General features: G+C 37.1%; 1 long non-coding RNA gene across 1 annotated transcript; it reads left to right on the forward strand.

The window, feature by feature from the left end:
• Window positions 1–546: 546 nt before the first annotated feature.
• Window positions 547–22,061, forward strand: LOC125689138 (uncharacterized). The gene is made up of 5 exons (XR_007375071.1): window positions 547–613; window positions 10,756–10,910; window positions 20,169–20,281; window positions 20,741–20,824; window positions 21,011–22,061. It is a non-coding gene; the product is annotated as an uncharacterized LOC125689138 (long non-coding RNA).
• The last annotated feature ends 1,495 nt before the right edge of the window (window positions 22,062–23,556 follow it).

Genomic DNA, 23,556 nt, shown 5'->3' on the forward strand with positions numbered 1-23,556 from the left:
GCTGGTTGTGTTGTAATAGAGGCTAACTTAGATGTTTTGGGGCTATTTACTAAAACACTTTCAGCTCCTATATCCCAGAGCCTCAACAAGCAGGTTGAGACACGTTCCCTCTGCCTTTGCCAGAACTGTTGGACTAAGCCCATTAATTCAACAGCCATGTACAGGCATTCAGTAACATGCATCATAGTTTAGGGAGGAAGCCACTCTTTGAGTGGCATCCCCACGGTTCTCTATTGGATTTTTTTTATTTAAGTGGCTATTGGCAAGATTTCTAGAGGGTCCAGTTCCACCAGAGCCTCTAGTTCAGGTTTTTTACAATTCTCTTTTACAATGTTGTCAAAGCCATAGGATTTCAATTGCTCACGGTCCCCTTCTGTATGGGAACAGTTGAGTAACAGCCTGAAACACTAACTGACCTCCTGGAGAAAGGACCAGATCAGCCCTGGGAGCACAGGTGAAAGCAATTCACATGCGTGACTGGAAGGGGTGGAGCCTGGCTCCACCTCTCTTAAACCCCATTTAAGGGCTGACTACCCTGGGGAAAAGATCCCTTTTTCTGAATATTCTTTCTTGCTGGAGCTTTCCTTTGTGAGCCTCGATTCTTCTGATATGGGTAAGCAGTCTTTTTCCCTTCCCTTGTAGTACCTTTCTATCGTGCTGATCCTCTCATTGTATTGATCTGCCCAATCGCTTCTCCTTAGTTCATGTGAGACAAGGTCTTGACTTCTTGTATTATGTTAATTTAGGTATGTTTGTTAGTACAGCAATCTTACATTCTAGCTGCTTAACTCAATTGCGTTGTAGTTGATTTTTATTTTTTTGTCCTTGAGATGTTGTTCTGAGGTACTTAAATGATTAAAGACTACTAACAGTGGCCAGAGTACAGTGGATGCGGCAAGTTGTCCTTGTTCATCAAAATATCCTTTCTAGACCCTTGAAAGAAGTTATCATCCAGGTTGGGGAGCTGATGATGTTTCCCCTATCCCTTAATTGGGCCCCCTTTTTTTACTATAGAAGCCAGGCTGTGTAGCAGGGAGCCTGGGAATTCCAGTATGTGTCCAGGTAATTCATTTTCCAGGAAAATAGACTTCCTCCCATCCAAACTAATTTGCTACACCTTTTAACGAAGCCATCTCAGCATTTATTTTATCTTTCATAGGTGCTCCTGTCTAGCTTGCCAAATGTAAAGATAAGTGATAGGACATACAACTGCTTTAAACCACTTTCAGATCATTGAAGAAAGGTAGAAGTTGCAATCCAGTAATAAAGGAATTGCTTACCCCTTTCCAAGAATCAGGACTCACCAAATGCTCCAAAGGAAGAGATACTTTCCTAGCTGTTGTCAGCACTTAAATGAGGTTAGAGAGGGGCAGACCTTCAGGTCACAAAGGTGGATTGCTTCCATCTGTGCTCTCAGGGCTGACTACACCACTTTGCCAAGTACTCAATCACTGGTTCAGACTGTGACTTAATGGTTCTCATACAGGCTGATTCTTCATTTTCCTTAGCCTTTTCTGGTTGTATAAAAGTACTTCTATTTTAGCAGATGTCCACAGTGGGAAGTACTTCTGCCATGAGATCCTGATTTACGTCTGTGTCAGAGAGACTAGAAGTCCCAAAACTTGATCCGGCAGAGCAGAGATATTATAGACCCACTTCTTTTCTGTTCTTGTGGTGATTCATTTTCTGTCTGGATGGGGAAATAACGCTATCTATTATTGTGGATGCTGTTTGAAAAAGGAGGAGGCCCTGAAGTAAGGCATTTTTTTATAGCATTTAGGTTTCTTCTACTCATGCAGCATCAACTCACCCTTATGTATCTGTTGCCTTAGACTTCGCTTTCTGCACAGAATGTAATAATATCTTAAATTTCTTGGTGTATTTCTTTTTTTGTATTGGGATAGTTGTACAGTATTTTGTCACTCTAATATGAGTCACATCAGCAGTGTAACCAAAGATGTTATTATTCTGACACTGCTATATCATCTTTTAGGCTCCTCAAATCTTTTTGAACACATTTTCCTTCCAGGCAACTTAAAACTTAAGGATGTTTCTGACCACGCTTCCCCCCCCCACATTAGCTGGTTTAGAGTAGGAAGATCCATTTGAGGGGGAAAAACAACAACAAAACAACAAACAAACTAAAACATCAAAATGCTCTTGAGAGCTCATGTCTGATGGGACTTTATCTTACCGCTTCTACAGCTTCATCACAGGCCTTCTCAATTCGCTTTTGTATTAATCACAACACTCCCAATTTGAGTGAGTTTGCACTACTACAAAATCTAGGATGTACAGCTGGCTAGGGCATAGCAATAATAACAAAGGGAGCCAGAAGGCCCAGAGATGTCTTTCTTTATTAGTTTCTTTCATTTCATTGGCTTTGTTCCCTGCTACACTACTCCCCATGCTATTGACATGAAAATTTAAGCATGAATAATTTGCATAGAACAGAGTAATACTCAGTTACAGATGTAAGATATTGTATCAGAAACACTTCTATTCTGCTTTCCTCAAAAGCCATTTACTTGTACTATTTTTATCATGAATATGTGCACTGAAGAGACAAAATATTGTGGCCCCAGAAGTATTTATTTACATAAAGGAAAAGTTTACTTAAAGGAAAAGAAAAATTAAGTAACCTTAGGATGAATACTGCAAATCTAGGCTAGTGTTCTTCAGCTGAGTTGCACCTTCTCACAGAAATTGTGAAGAGCCACCAGAGGCACCACGAGAGACAAAGTTTTATTAGAAATCTAAGGAGAAGAATACTTGGGTCTCTTCTCTGTACACTGTTAGCTTGCATAGGCCAATGTTCTCTGTCAACTCCTTGATAAGGTAAAACCAAGTTTTTAAGTTTGTCTGTAATATAATTTCTTTTCTTTTGCAAAGTTACTGGGAAATACTGCATCAAGTCTTAGTCTCCTTCCTAGAAGAAACCTACATCCTTTGTATTCTTTTCCCCACATAAATTCTTAGAGAAAATAGAACAATAGCTGTATGGTTTTTTCCACTATGCGTAGCATTTTTTTTTTTTTTTTTTGTCTAGTGATAAATTTCTCCAAATAACATAGATCCTAGGTGTCCCAGCACCCACCAGCCAATAGGAGTGTAGAACATGGCTCTCTCTTCCTGCCGTTTTTGCTTCCCACTGCTCTTGCTTCCTGCCTCATTGTCCCCACCCTTTCTATCTGGAGGTGATGAGGCCGGGGTCACCTTCCAGGGGTTTGCTGCCATACAGATGTTCTCACCTCACATCCCGAGCACCTGGCAGAGCTGGGTGTGAGGGACTCATCTCTAAAGCTTCAGTGTTTGAGAGTCACATAAGCATGAGGTGTTCCTTTCAAGGCAGTAGATGTACAAAAGCACGATTAAAAATTTTTTTGTTTATAATTAATTCTTTATGGTGACTCCTTCCTCATACCTCTGCCTCTTCAGGGAAAATCTCTTCTGAACTCAATATATAACAGTGTAGCAGTAAAGGAAGACAAACTTGTGCTTTTTGTTTCTTTTGAATGAGAGAAAAGGAGGCGGGACTTAGATTGATAATTAGATAATTAGGCGGGAATTAGATTGATATAATGTGGTCATTATTTTCTGTTAATTTAGAAATTTAAATAAGTGTGTAGAAAAGCTGGGAAAGAACAAAATAGATTGCAATTAATAAATAGCTAATTTAAATGCAGCTGATTTGTCTGGTCTTGAAGAGATCAAAACCTTCTCAAATATTTTTTTTTTTGGTGTGTGATAAGGTCTTATCTTGGATTGGACTCTCTGGGAACTCCATATGGGGGCACGTTTGTGAGAATCACCCGGATTGAATTTCTTGCTTCTTGTATTTATTTTGTGGCCATGTTCATGCATGAGTTGAAATAGCAATGAGTTAGAGCAGCAAGGTTGACTTCTACAGCAGGAAAACTTCATTGTGTGCTTGCTTAACTTTTCAACATATATTATGATGTTACACCTCATGATGCTGAATAATGCACTGCATTACCTGAACTGCAATGAAACACCAACTGCGGCTTCAGTAGTTTAGGTTTAACTACAGCTTTTCTGCTATTTTGTACAAAATACGGAGGTGACAGAAATTGTTTTTGTAGCTAAAATATGTGATTTGCATATGCTGATATCTGTCTTACTGTTCTTCTAATGTGGTCTTATTAAGAAAATCTCTGAATTTTTCATCTCTTGCAGTAATTTTTCCTTCTGACCTTAGTTAAAGAAAATTGTATCACACTAAAGTTTCTGAAGGAAGGGCATCCTACTTCCACCAACACATTTCAACTGGATTTTTTAAGGAAACAGTACAATAGGAAGCTTAATTACTGAAAATGTCAAGAGGAAAGACAAAGAGTAAATACTTTAAATAAAAGATGTAAAATGTGATTTGTTCTGGGTTCTCAGGTTTTTAAGCCCTTCCTTAGAGAAGAGCAAAAACCTCCTAATTCCATACTTCATTACTAATCATCTGGTTATTTAGAGAGTTTAAAAAAACTCATACATTTATCATCTTCCATTGCTAGTTGTTCTTTGAGGAAAAAAATGAATAGCTGTGCTTTTCACAAATGAAACTTGAGAAATTTTTACTTACTTTTTACTACTTACTTTAGGAATTGGATACTGGAATAATGAGATCAAGCTGAAAATAATCTTGTTCAAGTGGAGCCTTATATTCTACAGCTAGAAATAGATTCCATTTATTATATTAGCTTATTATAAATGTGTGTTATTGTTATTATCATTATTATAAGCTGTTACTTAGTGAACAGCCAGACTGAGAGTTTTAAGCAACTCAAGTTGTCATCATGCTTAGAAGAGCCAAAGACAAACCTTCAGATGTACACGGCTTCTATCCTGACGCACAAATACAGGGTCACTGGCAGCCACATTTTTAGGAAGTGCTGGGAAGTGCTAATTGATTGCAGCCAGCAGTCCAAGCTCTGCAAACAGGAAAATGAGAACTAGCTGTCATTTCAGGCTTCAAATGTTTATGCTGTTAGAAAAATGGTTGAAGTGGCTCTCTTTCTTCCAGGGATTGTAGGTGTATATTTACATCTGCAGCTCATAATTGCAGTCTGCTCCCACTGTACAAGTCTTCTCTATTAAACTGAGCTGCCATAGAAAACAAGTGAAACAAAAAATTGTGAGTAATGTACTGGACATTAAATGGAGTTTTCACCTGTAAGTCAGCTGAAAAAACGTGATATAGTGCTGACTTATAGATGGAAGATTTGTGGAAATAAAGGTATTTTCAGAAGTGAATTTTACACTCTCAGCAGCAGAGTTCACTGAAGTGATACTGTGATAAAAGAGAGAAATATTTAAAGGGGTTTAAAATATTACTGGTTACCATACAGAAATGATAAATGTTAAATTAAAACTGAATTCAGTTGATTCATTACTAGTAACAGCTCAATTTCTCCAGTATAGTGGAATACAAAGTAGCTGCAACTGCTAGTTACTACTGTTCATACCATTCAGGGAACAGCTAACAACCCCTAATTACAGGCACCAGGTTATCTCCTGTGTGATAGGGGAAAATGAACTAAGTTGTTCCCAGTAATTACATCTGATTTTCCATCCCTTACTACCTAGGAGAGGGGTTGCTGCCAGCAGTCCAAGGTAGTAGTTTTTCCTCTTTGTGGGGATGGAGATAGCACAAAGGCAATGAAAATCAGAAAAGGTCAGGCTTGCAGGGAGCTTGAGAAAAGCTGACTTTTCATCAGGTTCCTTTAGGGGATAAGTCAGGTCACCTGCGTTTCAGAGCCTGCTCTCAGTTTCAGTTGCCCTTCAGAGAACCCATTTTCCCTCTACAGGGAGAATTCTGGGAGATTTTCTTTCCTGGCTTAAAGAATCACAGGATCACCGAAGTTGGAAAAGACCTTCAAGACCATCCAGTCCACTTATCACCAGTAGCACTGACTAAACCATGTCCCTCAACACAAAATCCAAAGAAAGCCTTTCCAATTACTCCCATTGCACTACCAGCAATGGTTTAACAATTTTGACACTTCTTTTTTTTTTTTTTTTTTAAGTGTCTTGATGAAAATTTTCTTCTGAAAACAGGAGTTGGATATTTAAAAATGGGAGTTTGATTGTTTCCCAAGCAGAGCCAGCTTTAAAAGTGCAATATAGAAACAGATAGTTTAATAGGCTGAAAAGAAGATCTGCTTCTTCAGCAAACCACATTGCACTGTCAGGGATGAGCTGATAGGGATGAGCTGACGCAGAGATTATTGTACGACTACTACTACAAGAGTTTTTCCTAGTAATCATGGAGAAGCATCTTCCACTGGTGGCTTGTTAATCAAGTACTTGACGCTCTGTGTCTGTTCCCTTGTGTTCTGCACTGTGTGTTACATGTGAAGTGCTGTAGTAGATTTTTGTGCTCATTTCATAACTGAGTGGCATTTGGGTTAGATAAACGGTTACAGTGCTATTTGTGTTGGAAAATCTAGACCTAGAGATTCAATGGCACCTGGGCTCCTGAAAGTGTAGAGAGTGTGTACTAAGGTCTTCAAAAGTCTCCCTACAGATACAGATGTATCTTTGAAAAGGCAACAAGTAGTAGCCAGTTATGTTAAGAAAAAGCATTATTTCTCTCTTTCTCTTGCTAGACAGTGATCCTTCAGAAAAATTTGCTGTGTCACTGCAGTCAAAATACTAAGGATAGAATGTTGTACTTTTCTTGCTGTTGGTATGCAATTTGGTGCTGGGGGAGCCTTGAGGGAGAAGGAAAATGTATTTCTTTCACTAAGGTATCTGAAAGCTTGAAAGGGAAGAACTTTTTTACCTGGGCAAATAATGTTTGCAACTGTTTCACTGAAGATCTCTGATTCAAAGAAGTTAAATATTTTCTTTAAATAATATACTATCTTACTGAACTGATAAAACAACATGAATGAGAAATTCATTTTTCTGTAAATTTGGAGGCTACCTGTGTCTAAAAACAACAAACAAACAAGCTTACTAATAGCAGAATATCAAATACCTCAAATCAAAATAATTGTAAGTGAAAGACATACTTTTTGACTGCCCTCATTACTCGTAAAACTATTGTTACTTGTCTATCCTTAAGCAAGTCTTAGATCTTTGCAAGAAATCTGACTTGAATCTGTTATCTTCTCTGGGATTGAAACTTGCTTCAGTGTGAATGGTTATGTAACTTCTAAAACTGAGGGCTCAGAAAGGCAGTGTATAATAAATGATGGCTATCACCAATTACCTCATCTTTATTTTCCATGTGCCTTAATAGGGCCTCGAGGAGGATCTGTTCCATGATCTTGCCAGGCAGAGGGTTGAGACTGACTATCCTGTAGTTCCCCCTATATTCTTTTTTCCCTTCTTGAAAATGACACAACACCTCTATTTGGAGGGAAGAGAACAGCAGAAATATTAATTAGTAGGCTGAATATCAACTCAGATTAACTGAGATTGTGGTGATAGTTTGGGAAAGTAGCCAGCAGAGAAAGAGGAAATAATCTTATATTCCTCTAGAGAAGCTGCCTGCCATTTGCTAACAGTACTCACTGCTTAGATGTGATTATAATCTCCCAGTTACTATTTCACAGTAATGTCACAGTTGCATCTCAGTCTTGAGTTACTGGTGTTTGGCTAAGGAAATATGACCTTACTTCACAGATGCAGACATTAGCAGTAGCATCCAAGTCTTACTTCCTTTAAGTTTAAAATATTTCTAAACATTTAACATTTATAGAGAGGCTAATGGAGATCGTGGCAGTTTTCTTTTGGGAGAGAAATTTGATAGGATCTTGATTCCTTTCATATCTGTACAAGCTTCCTGTGACTATGAATAACCAAGCCAGCTCTTTTTTTTTTTTTCTTCTCCCCCCTCCCCCCCCATGTAGCTGCAGTTGGTATTACTTTGCAGCACTGACTGAAATTATATCAAGACTCAGGAATATGGTTTGATAATGCCCAAATTTGGTCATGGTCTAATCTTGGTGGGGGAAAAAAAACTTTTGATTACTCTTGAGTACACTGCAAGGGCAGTAAAGAAGATGGTATTTTTGGGAAAAAGATAACTTTGTGGGTTACTTATTCTAGGTCTGAATGAAGTAGTTAATTATTTCACTCCATTGTGAGCAAGAGCCATCTACAGATGAGAATTGAAAACTTTCATCTACCTTCAAGCCTTGGTCTCAGATTCCTGGCAAAATATTCTTTGTTTATCTGGAAGATATGAACTTCTATTGGTGCAGGTATTCTGTTTAATATCATTATGCAGATCTTACAGAGGTCCAGAAAGTGTAAACACTTCCTGGCATTTAGAAGCTGCGTGAGTGATCTATGCATTTATAGGAAGGATGAAACTGGAATATGTGTCAAAGTATATCCCTGCTTGAGAGCCAAGGACTGTGTCAGCAGAACAATAATGCATCATGGTAGCTGTTGATACTGAGCAGTTGTTTTAGAGGAAGGTTATAATTTGCATTAGAATGCAGTGGAAAGAAACAGAAGAAAGCCTTATTACTTTGTCTTTCACTCCCACCAAAGGAAAGAATTTCAGGTTAGCATTCCCTCTTCCCTTATTCTCTCCTAATCTTATTCATGTTGCAATTGATTCTTAAGAGAGAGCGGGGGAAAAAATATATATATGTGGTGATGAATAAAAGGGATTCTGCACAGTGGTTGCTTAGGGGAATTGTGTCCTACCTCTCTACTGGCATCATAGTAGAGCTCTAGAAGAGCATGGGATTTTATAAGCTCTGGAAATACCGGCACTAGACTGCTGAGGGCTTCATTTGCTTATATTCAAATGACGTTTCTTAGGACCACAGATATAATAAGAAACCTCAAATTTAAGCAGCTGGTAATGTGAAAAGTTTGGCAATATCATCTGAATTGTACATGAAACATCGCCTCTGGTTAACAGAAGTAAAATGTTAATTTAGTCTTTGATAGAACATATTAGCATGATAACTCACAAAACAATTTTGGTATGCTAATTCTGGAATAAAAATGTGTTCTGATTAATGCCTGAATCAATATGAAAACTACCGGATGCCTGAAATGACAAAGCTGATCAAAGCTGCCAAAATTGTGTGGCAAACACACGAACAGCAATAGAGGCTGTTTCTTTTTCTTCCTGTCACAAATAGTGTGAAATTTGACTTTAAGTGGAACACATTTAAATGCGTAAATCTGAACGTTAACCTGTGTTTTGTTCTTACTTTAATATAAGTATTATTGAGGCTCCCTGGCACAGATTTCACAGCTAATGCTTCTAATCAGTTGCCACAAGTGTTATGCTCCTCTGAATTGACAGTTCAGTAAGGATTTTCAGTGAGGGTGACAGTAAGGATTTTCTTCAGAACTTTGCTCTCTATAATTTCAAAAACTATTGCTGTGTTTTGTTGTTTGGTAAATTAAATTACTAGAGCAAAACATTATTGCCCCTTTAGGGTACGGATGACTCATTGCACTTGTAAGATGCAGAAAGACCTGTTGTCTGGAGTGTAACACAGCAACAGCGTGTTGGATATCCCATTCTGGATATTTTCTTTTTTGTTTTCAATACTTAAACTCTCTCTGACCTAATACTGCATTAAGTAGCTGGTGATTTACAAAATGCATAAAAGAAAACAGTGTCTACCTTGAGCAACTTGGTGTCTGATAGCACCAATTAGGGGGAGAACAGCGAGGCACATTGTAAAGACTGTTTGAGATACAAAGACTCTAGATTTATTTTCTGAATATTAGCAACCAAGGTGAGCTTATTTCAATATTTCTAAGATTGTTGACTTTTTACATTGTCCAAGATTAAGCCTTCCAGCATGCCTAGAGTATGCAATAAATTATACTTTATTGTAGACATGCATGCTTATGGCCTGGAAACTTAAAAACTTCTTTGAAACAGCACTTGAACACATTTGTTTCAGTTATCTGTGGATCTAGGGTAAGCGATCATGGCTGTGTACGTGTTCTTCTGAATTGATGATGGAGTATTGTTGCAGGTGGCATAATGATGACTGTGATAATGTAAGCTCTCTCCCATTCAAGAGTTCAAAAAAACTGTCACACTGCATCCTTACAATGTTATGATCGTTCTTTGTAATTTACCTGATGTATGCATGGTATGTCTTATTAAAGATATGCTAGCACATTTACATGCAATTAATTCTATACAGTATAATTGCAGTATAGAATATAAAAATGTAACAGTATAAAGTACAGTAATATAATTACACAGTAGCTTATCCAAGCCTCAAATCTGTAGAAATTCTTGCATCAATTTCAATGATGAGTGGGAAGTAAATGAGAATATTTCTATATTGCCATGGTGTGGTACTCTCAGGAGGGAGGACCAACAATTGCAACATGTGTCATCCCTTCCATGCTCCAAAGGAGGTCTTTCTGGCTTAATGAGTGTTCAGGGAGTCTGTACAAATGAAAATAATCACTGTGCAGCTCAGAAGATTCCTACTGTGCTGAGATTAGGCACTCTGTGGGGGGGGAAGAGATTCAGATATTCTTAGCTAGAAGCTGAGACTGAGAGTGCCCCACCTGTGGTCTTGTGAGTGATAGATTTACTGATATTAATGGAATGCAACAGAAAGAAGAGAATAGAGGTTGTGCTGTAATTATGCTCCAAACTAGGATGTTTCAAAGAGGTGCAGTGGAAGGAGGTTGACTGTTTTTGAAAAATTTCCCCAGTTAAGCAGTTTAATAACTTCACTCAACTAAAAAATATTGCTCACTCATAATGTTATGCACCTTCCTTGTAAACAGTGAAAGCAAAGACTCAGCAGTAGGATGATTGGAAGCAGTCACTCCCATTCCTGAAGGAATTACTGGGACCTTTGACATGACTGGAAATGGAAGGAATATCAACAGCCTTTGACACGGTGAGCTCCTTCTTCTGAGACCAGATGAAGGAAGAGACGGTAAGGTTTTTGTATGGGAACTGCTGAGTCACGGCCTGAACCTCTGATTAATCACCTGAGGTGAGCCTTGAGTCAGCCAGAGGAGCACAGGTGAAGGCAATTCACCTGTGCTGCCGGAAGGGGTGGAGCCAGGCTCCACCCCTCCTGGACCTATTTAAGAGCTGGCTACCAGAGGGGAAGGATCTCTTCTGGAGATCCCCTCTTTTGGTATCTTCTAGTGAGCTCAACCCAAGGGTAAGCTCTTCCACTTATTCTCTTTTGTGATCCTTGTTTGCTTTGCCTTACTCTTTTGATTATATTGCGATTATAACATTTTGATATCTATTGATTGTACACAATTATATTGTGATTATAACATCTTGGCTATACAGTTTTGTACTGTATATGAGTACCATTTTTTATTTTATCATTTCTTCATTTTACATATGGTTTGTACAGACCTGGAAAAGGAAGGACGTGAGGAGGAATAGAAGAAATGAAGATGAAAGGCACAAAGTATGCAGAAAAATGATGAGAAGTTTGGTTCTGGGAAGAGAAAAGAAAGAGAATAGGGGAAAAAATCAGGGAATAGAGCTTGAAATGGTGCACATTCTAGATGGAATGAAAATAAGAAAACAAAATGAAAAAAAATAGGAGAAAGGAAATGAACCATATATGTCACTTGCCTAGACTCAGGAGGGGGGGCAAATTTTATGTTAGAATAGTATGAGGAATTAAGAATAGCGTGTTTACCTAGAAACTGTGGAACTGTTTCTTTTGTGGAGCAAAATCACAGGAGTGAAATAATTATGTCTTAGTATCTAGATGTGCATAAAAAAACATGCAGCCAAGCTAAACAACAACAAAGAAAAAAACACGCTTCCTTTTCTTTTAAAGATATAACCCCTAGAATAAAAAAATCAAAATATTCCAAACTGATAAACTAATACTGTAATTCTTGTTAGTATGACTTTAATGCTTATAAAAAACAAGTGAAAATGTTGGTTATCTTCTCCAACCTGAGAAACTCTATGATTCCATTCTATGTTGTTAGTACTTTTGATCTTAAAAATATATATATCTTTCTAAAAATAAAATTGTAGTAATTACACGAGCAACTGTTCAAAAAAATTCTCCTGGCCTGATTGGCTCAGCAATGATTTGGGGAAAACTGCTCTTGGGGTTTTTTAATCCTGTTATTTATTTAATCTTTTTCCTAAATTGTTAATGTGGATTTCACTTAATGAAAGTTATGGTGGCAGAACTCCTTCCTCTTCACTCTTGCTCCCATTTCATTTTACATAAAATTTGCCACAGCATATTATATTGCTCAATTAATAAACACCAGTTGAGTATGTCTTCCTTCCGTAGTTAAGATTGCTCAGCCCATTTTACAAGCCACAAATGACCAAAACACCGGTGATATCTCTGTTTAGATCTGGGTTTGAAATAGCTCTCACTAGAACTGTGCTGTCCTCCAAGGCATCCCTGGAATGAGATTGTCAAAGCAGAGGTGAGGATAAGAGGATGTTAAGCATAGATTCTGCTCCAGGAGAGGGTGCCTCATGGGGCTGGCTTAGGATGTGAGTAGGATGAGGTCTCCCTTTACACTCAGGACCAGTAGTTTCTCTGTGAGATTCTGAGTGAAATAGACTTGCACCATTTCCTTCTCCAGACTAACAATCATAGCATAGTAGAGACAAGGCTGATCCTAGTGCAGGTCATGTCCTCAGACAGGGATTGTTCCAGTGAATCTAACCATAATAGAAAGACAGCGGTGATACAGGAGAACCTGTATGGCATCACCATGGGGCAAATTCTGCTTGATCAACTTAGTGGCCTTCTATAATGGTGTAGCTGCATCAATGGACAAAAGAAGAACAACCACTGATGTCATCTATTTGGACTTCAGTAAGGCCTTTGACATGGTACCCTACACCATCTTTTTCTCTAAATTGGAAAGATATGGATTTGATGGGAGGACTGTTCTATAGATGAAGAATTGGCTGCAGGATCAAGTTCAGGGAGTGGTGGCTAATGGCTAAATATTTGGATAGAGATCAGTGATGAATGGTGTCCCACAGGGGTCAATGCTGGGATTGATACTCTTCAATATCTTTATTAATTGACAGTGGGGTTGAGTGTACCCTCAGCAAGTTTGCTGATGAACCAAGCTGTGGGATGTAGTTGACACACCAGAGGGACTGGATGCCATCCAGAGGGACCTAGGCAGGCTTGAGTAGAGGGCGCAGGTGAATTTCATAAGGTTCAACAAATCCAAATACAAGGTCTTGCACCTGGGTGCAAGACCTTGTATTTGGATTTGTTGCAAGACCTCTTGCAACTTCCACTACAATTATAAGCTGGGGAATGAAAGGATTGAGAGCAGCCCCCCCTGAAAAAGATCTGGGGGTAGCACCTGTGGACGGGAAGTTTGATGTGAGCCAGAAATGTGCCCCCTGCAGCTGAGAAAGTCAGCTGTATCTTGAGCTGCATCAAAAGAAGCATGGCCAAGAGGTTGAGGGAGATGATCCTGCCCCCCTACTCTGTGTTGGTGAAGCCTCACCTGGAGTACCATGACCAGATGTGGTATCCTCAGTACAGGAGAGGAATAGACCTGTTGGTCTGCATCCAGAAGAGGGCCACAATAATGCTCCAAGGGATGGAATACCTCTCCTATGAGGACAGGATGAGAGAGCTGGGGCTGTTCAACCTGGAGAAGAGAAGGCTCCAAAGTGACCTGATAGTGGTCTTTCAGTGTCTAATGGAGAGGTACAGGAAAGAAGGGGACAGACTCTTTAAGGTCTGTGGTGATAGAACATAGAGAAATAGCTTTAAGTTTAAAGAGTGTAGATTTAGGTTAGATATAAGGAAAAAGTATCTTATTTGAGCATGAGGCGGCACTGGAACAAGTTGCATAGAGATGCATGGAGGTTGCATGAAGATGCGTGGTTGATGACCCATCCTTGGTGACTTTAAAGGCAAGGCTGGATCAGGCCCTGGGCAACCTGATTTAGCTGTGCATGCTCCTGTTCATTTCAGGGGAGTTGGACTAGATGGCCTTTAAAGGTCCTTTCAACCTTAAGGATTCTATGACATGGAATATGTAGAAGCCTTTGACATTGAAAGTGATGAACCTAGGCTGGGGTCCATCCAGGGGCTCCCATCAGGAACAGAAGTATCTCAGCCCGTGAGTTCTATTTCTTTTCTTCATTATTCTGAGAGTGAGTAAAAGGCTATATGCTTTTTAGCTATCTGCAAGGTTAAACTACAACAGCATCATTTATCTGTCCATCTAGATTCTTAAATGCAGAAGACCTTGTGGGAAGACAGAAAAACACTTCTTTCTTTTATCTATGTTGTTTGCTGGAATTGTGATTAATGAAAATGATATTCTGTTTTTTGTTTTATTCACTTTTTTATTTTTTTAATTGGTTTATAGCCAAGAATATGTTCATTAACTGAAAAAATAGATAGATATAAACAGATTAAGGCTGATTCAGGTCACTGTGCTAAAAAGTTTTAATAAAATTCAAGGAAATGCATGGTTTCTCTTGGACATACATGAATTTTAGCCAGTGTAGCAGACTCTCATTACTATTGCTCTTTGGGGTGGCTGCTTGAAATTAGCAGATATGCCAAACTGCAAGACCAGAAACATCACCCACAGAGAGCTGCTGCATGTACTTCTCTACCTCCTGAAATTATTTGTTCACTTTAAGTTACTGATCTAAGAGCTGAATAGTCCTACCAAACAACATGCTTACGAGAAAATATATTAATAGGTACTTGCCAATGGTATGCAAGCTTTCAATATGTCTGGGTCATTTTTAGCTGTATATATTTTGTGACTAAAGTATTAATTTCTAGTGACCAGTTCCAACTATTTCCTTAATGTAGATACGTCCAAATAATTTAAGTTCAAACAGTCTGAGCTGATAAATTGGTCTATTTAAAGCAGACCAATATAATGGAAAAATTTAACTGTTCCTATAATTTGCAATGTATTTCTCCTGGCAGCTAAACATGTTACCTCTTCTCAGAATTGTGTGTGGATAATAAGGAATCACTCTGCTCTTCTTCTTTATAGATTTCTACTATTCTTCAGGGTTTTCTCTTTTACTTCCATTGAATGTACTAATTTTATACCATTTGAGTCCTCGTTTTATTTCAGATATTTCCTATGGCATAAAGAATAAACAAAGACAATCACATCCCAGTTGTTACAATATGATGTTTGAACAGTTATTTGAACATCATACACTTGGAGGGTTCTTGTTCTTCAGCACTACTGTTTGGCCTCTTTGATCATACTAGTCCATGTAAGGAGGAGCCAGTGCATTTCACCCTACCTTTGCAAATATTGTTATGGCACTCAGAAGCTAGGTGCTGCTTCTGGTAACAGTTGTTTTATTGGACTTAGAAGAACAGCCAATCTCTTTGTGATCACTAAATCTCATATGAAAATTTATTATTTTACTCAGGTCTTTCTCAAGGTGTGACATTCCACCTTTCTCATGGGACTTTTTTAGACTCTAATTCCATTTCTAGTAGTAAGGCATAAAAATCTGTCTCTGGGGAACATATTTTTGGGACACTTCTTCCTGAAGTCTGCAGAGAGGTATAAATCTTGCACTTGTCATAACTAGAAATCTGTCTTAAGTTTTGTAATGCATTTTCTGTATTGCTAATGCCTCTTCTACAAGTCAGGACTTTTCTTCCCATGATCCCTTTGAATGGGTGAGTCTGTTATCAATTTCTTATGTGAAAGATGAAGGTAAAAGAAAGCCTGAAAAGAGAGGAAGAAGGAGTTAAAGATTTTATAAACTTGTTCTAAGTTTCATAATTAAATGAAGATAAAAGACAACAAAAATTTCCAAGTGCATAAGGCTGTGGATACTCATCCCTGTTTTATTTCTAGGCAGGACAAACATTAGGTTATCATATGCTTATTCTTGTGGGGGTGAGAATTTCTGTAGAGGTAGTGGTGATACATTGATACATTGTGAAAAAATTATTGCATGTTAACAAGCATATCTGTTCCTCATAAGGAAACATTCTAGTAGCAAGAGTCCTACTGGTGAACCAGAGCAGCCACTCAGCATAGCAACAGAAAGGTACAGATTTTAGACTTCTGTGGAAAAATCTGCTGATACTTTGTTGGAGAGGATTAAAACTTTTTCTTGTGATAGTCATGTAATTCTGCTCTCTTCAAATCCTAGAAAGATAAAATTGAAGTCTATTCATCTTTTAGTTTTGCCTATTTAATATATTTTTAAAATGTTTATCAGTAAATGGATTGCCTTCAAAAAGTCCTTCTAATGTTATTTATCTGCTTACTTTGTAGCGTTTTATGTCCCTTATACTGTAAATGTGTGATGCCAATGGTCTCAACTGAGCTTCTATTGAGCTTCATCAACGTGAGATGGAAAAAAGCAATGACACAAGTCTACTCTGAGACTAGAAATAATTACATCAGCATTATTACATTTGCATCATCAGATAGGGCACAAATAATGAAGAGTTTGTTCTCCTGATCATTTGTAAATATGGCTTATTTTTATTGGTGGAGTCCTTAATGTACTCTGCTGGTGCAAAATTTCTTTTTTTTTTCCTCTGTTCCCTCTCCATAAAACCTCACAGGAAAGAGGATCTATATAACAAGATCCCCAGTGGGCTGAGTTGACTTCATATTAACCGAATGAACAGAAGTTATTCAATGCATGTTGCAAAATCTCTCCTTTCTGCCCTAAAGCAGCTGAAATACTAATGCAGAAAAGTTTTCAACTGCAGATGTATTTTATAATACATGTAAGCAACCACTATTCTGTTAACAAATTAAGATAATTTTTGTGGAGTGGCTGGTGGAAAATCTTCAATGTGGTCTTATTGTAAAACAAACCATCAGCATAAGAAAGAAAATTAGCTAATGTGAACCAGGGACAAAAAGTTTTTTGCAGCTCTTAATTTAGAGTGAAGTGACTCAGAATACTGACTTGCAGTCAAAGTTGTAACCTGATCATCCAGAATTTCTTCACAGCATTTCATCTCATGGTTAACAATTCCTATAACTTTTTTTCATGAAAAAAAGAAAATGAATCATGTCTATTGGTAAGAAAGATTTAAATGGCTGATGCTGTGCAGCAACATACTGTTTTCTGTTTCTAGTTGCTTAAACTTCATTTCAAGCATCTGCTCCCTGGCATTCAATCAGTTCCAAACACTGATTAGTGTTTGTCAAAGCACAAGGGGAGGGATTAAAGTAAACAGTTTTAAATAAGTGAAATAGTGAAAACTATGAATAAACAAATATGCATAAAACTGGAGCATCAAGACATTATTCAGGATGGGGGAGAGGAAAAAAACAAGTTCAATTTTTCTGTCATTGTGCATATATTTCTTAAAGAGTTATCCACTCCAGTTTATTTTTCGTAATTCAGTCCTATTCCATACTTGTAGAAGTTTCATTGATGTAGTGTGATGCCATGAAAATGTGCTTTCTGCTTTGAAAAATTGCTATTTTTGCTGACTACTCAAAAATGAACAAAATAATTGTGTGGTCATAATTTTGGTTTTCTCCTCTTTCTTTGAAGCAGTAGCTTATTTGAGATTAATTCAAGATGAAAGAAAAATTACCCCACAGTTCTGACTGTGCACATGGGACTTTTCTAAAAGTGACTATGAAGTTTGTGATTGAATTAATGGAATGATCCTATCTGCATCCTCAATACATTCTTTCAGTCTAGTATCTTCCTTTCAAATTTTTGTATTTTTCTCTTTATTTCCCAGAAAATGAAGGCCAGAGAAATTCTGTCTTTTCTATTTCAAAGGGATAGGACAAGTGCAATTTATTTTGGTGAATTGGTGTAGAATCAGTTTTAGAATTTTTACTGCCATAGAAATATCTTCATGTTTTTTCTCTGAATACATCTTTCCTCTGTTGTTGGTGGAGATTAGCAGTGTTGTAACCCTACTGAATATCTGCAATGACTTTGCTCAACATGATTTATTTTGTGTAGCTTCTATACTAAGCTATTCTTATTTCAGAGATGATCAGAAAACAGAAGAATTATACAGTTTTTAGCACCTATGGGATTTAAGCATTGTATTCTTTCTTAAAACATGTTTTGCTGCACTGGAGTTCAGCAAGAACTGTCTTTCCATGAGCTGGAACTAAATAGCTTGTGCTACTGGATTTGATGATTCCAGCTCATACGCAGTATTGGGTAGAACAGCATTTTAACAGTATTTTTGTAGTGAAGCACACTTATTTTAAAAACTTATCTTGACATTTTAAGATACAGGATGCAGAAGGACAGAATCAACTAAGATTCCTGTTTCTTCTACAAAGAACTAGTATTACATTTTCTTTTGTGTGCAACAAGTTGGCTTTTCTTGTCATTGTTGTTTTTTTTTTTTTTTTCCTTTTTGTTTTAAATGTAGAAACAGTAAAGACACAGGCTAGGTATAAATGCAGAACTGGCTCTTTTCAAATCTCTTAGGGAGGACAAATGTGTTAAGATATACAAAGAAAAAACTTTGAGATCAACTTCAATTTTCAGCCAGATGGAAGGACAATTCTTCCCTGTTCTGGTAAAACTGCTGGTTGATGCCCAACAGGGCAATAGGGTTGAATCAGTATTGAAAAATAAATGTTATGTCCTGAAATAGGTTGTGGTCTTAGCCTTGTTTCATTTACTGTCAGATTTGGTTTACGACCAGAGATCACTCACTACGCATTTATGAACAGATTGGAAAATATTTATTCGTGATATTAAAAAAAAAAAGAAGGTAGTAAGAGACCACTGTGTTAGCTGAATTGTTCTCTTTGCTTTGGAACTGAACTCAATCAAGCTGCATTGGGCTTTTTTGGTGTGGCTTTTTTTTTTTGTTGATCCTATTGCACAATTCCACTACAGTCTGTGTGAGATTGCTACACCAAACTGGATCATAGGCATTACTAAATTCAAATATATTGCATCATCTTTTCCTCTGTTTTCTAGGAAATTTGTCTTTTTAAGAGTAAAGAAAAATGTTGTGATTAAAACCTCTTTTTGACTAACAGATGTTAGATATTCACTGTTAGTTATATTTGAGTTGTTTACAAACTGATTACTTAAAGATGTATCACCATTAAGTGAATATTTTTCCAGACACCAGTGCTACGTGTACTATTGACTCTGCACCTCCTTTAATCTTCTCTCTTTCCCTTCCTATCCCTACAAGTTACTTCCTTTTTTATTTTTTTAATTTTTTTCTCCTTTGAGTCCTTATGAGTCTCCCAAGAGAACTGCCTAAACTAGTTGCTTTAAGTGATTCTCAGCAGGCGCAGAGAACATTAAAGATCTAATTTATCTAAATGTTGTTAGCTTGTTCTTCCCCTAACATGACCTCCATTCTTTCTCCCTTATTCTTAATTATAAGTGTTAAGTGTTTGATCTCAATTAACATCTTTATATAGAATAAAGCAATGAAACAGAGGCAAGAAAATTTCAGCTTTTTTTTTGGCACCTGTGATACTTTGCTTTTCTCCATTAAATAACAAGTCCTCCTTTCTCCCATTTCATTACTGGATTGAATGCATTTCAGAGCACTTCTTGATTGCCTTTTATGTTTTCTTCCAGCTGTATAACTTTTTGTGCCATTGTCTTCTCCGCTTATCTCTCCATCATGTGCTATTCTTCTAAGTGGCTTTTTAGCACTATGTCCTTGTTTCCATTGTGTACAACTACCTCTCTCCCTCTCCCACTTCCTGATCACTGAAGCTCCTGATGAAGGATGTCTCGCTACATCCATCATCTATTCTCTATAATGGAGCTTACTGTCATCAGACTTTGCAGTCTCATTATAATCAGCTGTTCTCCTGCTATATGTCAAAAATAAATCTATTATTAAAAGAAATGTGAGAAGAGATTGCAGGAAGTAAAGGCTAGTAATTCCCTAAGTAGTATAAAGTAATAAAAGTCAGAAATGGTTACACTAAAAAAAAAACTAGAAAAGTAGGTATGAGATACATATTACTGTAGCTTTTGTAAGATAAAATACATCAGTTATTATCAATAAGCATTGTTGTTATTAGTTTGTGTGTGTGGAATTAGCCTTGTTCATGGATCACACTTTGCCAAGTGGCTTGCAAATATATGGAAAAGAGCTGAGAACACAGAAGATGACAGATGACACTTCGCACATTAAAAAAATTGTGAACATCATCTTTTACAAAGATTGAGAGCAATAACCAGGGTGATCCTGTGGAGCAATTCAATCCTTGTTTCCCCACAGGAATCTATTAAATCTCAACTGGTTGCATCTGAACGTACAGATCTTCCAGCCTTTACTACTGAGCAAATCCTTCATTTGACATTTGAGCTTTAAGTATTGAAACCCAGGAGCAAGTAAGTGTTGAAAAAAGTTCTGATTTTTCCATGCAAATTAAATGCTGAAATTATAGTGGCAAATCTTGTACTTGTATGGTGAAATAAAGCAATAACAAAAAAAAAAATAGAACCTTGATGAAATGGGAAGATGTGTAAAGAAATCTGACAGTAAAGTGGAGAGGAAAAAAAAAGCTTGGGAGCCATTTAAAGGAAGGTAAAGCCAATTGATCAGAATGATTGTTCTGAATATCACCTGACACCTGAGGGTGTCATGGGAAAATCTGTGGAGAAAGGTAAGGTGACTGAAGTTTTTTCAGTGCAACGTAAAATGTAACATGAGTTTGCTGCATTAGTTAAAGCATTTTTGCTGCCTAGATGCTTCAGTATTTTTTTTATTATTTTTTTAAGAATTATAATGTATGGATTGTAAACACTAAATATGTTTATATTCATGCTCTTTTTTTTTTTAAAACTTAGCTCTGGTATGAGGTATGTTGGACTGATAATCCTTATCTTATAACAACATCATTCTGTGAGCATCAATTCTCCATTTTTAATTCAGTAAGTAACTTCTCACTCATGCTGTTCAATACAAATGATTTCCCAGAGTGGCATAAGCCCTTCATGGCACAGAACATCATGTTATGCAGATACTGCATTGTTGATACAGTTATGCTGTAAATATATATATAAATAAATATATAAAGCCTGTCTACATCAGACTAACCCTTTTCTTTTTAAATGGAGGTAGCGATCTGAAGGAGCCAAGGGATTGAAGAAATAAGGAAAGCTTAATGCATGAATGTAAAATCTTTTCCCTCGTCTGGATCATATAAAATGAAGACAAAATCTTTGTGTGGCCCTGGGCCACATTCAGGTTGCACTGAAAGTGATGTCTCCTATGTATTTCCATGGGAATTACAACAGATACGAAGAGCACAATAATGCTTTTAGATAGAACAAATTCTCATTGATGACTATCAATGAATGCTGTTTTTCTGCGTGGAGGAATTCAGTGACACATCTTTGCTTCATATTTGCTTCCATAGCAGATGCAATCCTGCCAGACTGCTCCTCTGCTGCAATCTGTGGCACAGCAACAAAATGTAATGGAATATTGGTGGGAAGGTTCATCCTCTACTACCATATCACAACAACTGTCTCTGATGCTTTGAACCAATATAATAAAACAGGAGGCATTACTTTTGGAGCAGCCCTTGTAAACAATATAGTATAGTTTATGCATATAAATAACAAAACATATTGTAACTTTTAATATTTTTTATTAAAACAAAAAGGAGGGCATAAAAATGTAAAACTAGTGAGATATTTGACCTTGTTTTTGTGAAACCAATGCATCAGTCTGGTTCAATGGCAGTGGTTGCAATTCTTAGCCAGTTCTCAAGATGTTCTTCAGAGATTTTTGGTGAAATTCTTTTCTCTCTCTGTTTCATTCTTGAAAAAATTTTATTAAAGTATGTACTATTAGAGAGCAGTGACATGAATAAAGTGTGATGGTGAAGTGAGAGATTTTTCATTGGTGAGATCTTATAAAAGTCTAGTAAAGAGACATAATTCATTTTTGAGTTGAATATCTGATTGCAACTTTATACTTTCAATTTAAAAATGTGCTGGTTACATATGTGAACTGAAAATATAACCTCAAACACACTACAATAAATAAATAAACCCTCTTCAGCAGTTTGGAAACCTGTTCTCAAATTCCTTTATCAAAGCAGAAAGTGGGACTGAGTATTTTTTGCTGTTTATAAGACTGTGTTCAGCCAATGTATCAAAATGCATGAAATTATTTGCAGTGCTAACTTGAGTTAGCCTGCACTGAGTCTTCCCTATGTCTTGTTTTCAGTAGATACGCTGTTAATAGGACACCAGTGTGTGACTGCTGCTGAGTGACAGATGTGTTCAGTGGAGGATGGGCCACGCAACAGGTTCTAGCCCATGGGCTGCATGTGTTTGGTTTTAAGGTTTTAGGCTGATTGCTTTGGTTTATTGCGTCATCAGTTGCCAGTTGAGAATTAGAAAAGAGATAAGAATTACAAAGACTCCAGTGTGTACTATTTTTAAACAAGCAAGCAGCCAGCTAGAACCCAAATGTTGCAGGAGTCATAAAGGCATCACAGAAGATTTCAGAATGCACATTGGTTTGAAGTCCTACCCTGTTACAACTGACAGTGTGACCATAGCTATTGAATAAATACAAGAATTAATTATCCAAATGCTGAACAAGACAAGAAAATAAATGAATGAGCAAGGCTCTGAGGCAAAAGGTTAAAAAAAATAAATAAAAAAAAAAAAAAAAAATTGCAGTCTGACCTCAAAGGGCTGATACAAAATTTGGGTTTGTTTTCCGGTACTGTAGGTTGAGTAGAACTGGTTGGCATTCCACGTATGACCACCAGAGGATCTACTTTCAATACTGCGAAATATTGAAATATGCTAATTTTGCTGATTACTCAGTTTGAATTGCCATGAACTCTCAGCTATTTCTAATGTCCAGAGGCACTGCTCCACACTCTATAATTGGCTAGTAAATGCGGTTATCACCTGACAATTCCAATTTTATATCACATCACCTTGCTTCCCCTAGTTGTCTCGTTTCCTGTCTCAGTAGTCAGTCACTGTTTTAATTGCTGAAATTCTGCCAAAGCAGACAAAGCAAGACTTTGAAGAAAGTCTGGTAGAAGAATTACCCTGACTCCACAGAATCTGTGCTTGTGATCATGATTGTCTCCAGCTGAGAGGCTGTTAAATGTGAGAGAATAGGATGGATATTACAAGAGGGACTAGCAAATATTAAAAGCTGGAAGGAAGGAAGGGGGAAAGAGAAGAGAAGAAGAAGAAGAGAATCAGCTCTACAGAGATATCATCTGCTCAGTAGTTAAAAACTTGCAATCAGAAAGGGGACATGGATGTGACACAAGAGGAGCTCCACTCAGAGAAGAAATTCCTTAAAAGAACGGAAGGTAAAAGAGAAAATGTAGCTGAGAAAAATCTATTTATTCTTAAAGGGGAAAAAAGTTTTTAATTCTTTGGTTAAAGAAAAAAAGAACTTCAAATTTACATTTTAGGCCAACCTGATGCAAAATTTGTTTCTTAATGACTTAGGTTATTTAACTCTTTTTTTTCCTAAAGGCCAGTTTTGAAAGGAAAACTACAAAATTTAAAATGCAATATCACAAAGAGTTGTTTTCTTGCCTTAAAAAAAGTCTTAAACATAAAGTCTTGTTCAAATTTGAAGTCTTCAATAAATCTGTTGTTATAATTTTGATGTT

The sequence above is a fragment of the Lagopus muta genome, chromosome 2 (genome assembly GCF_023343835.1).
Source record: "Lagopus muta isolate bLagMut1 chromosome 2, bLagMut1 primary, whole genome shotgun sequence".
Classification (NCBI taxonomy): domain Eukaryota; kingdom Metazoa; phylum Chordata; class Aves; order Galliformes; family Phasianidae; genus Lagopus; species Lagopus muta.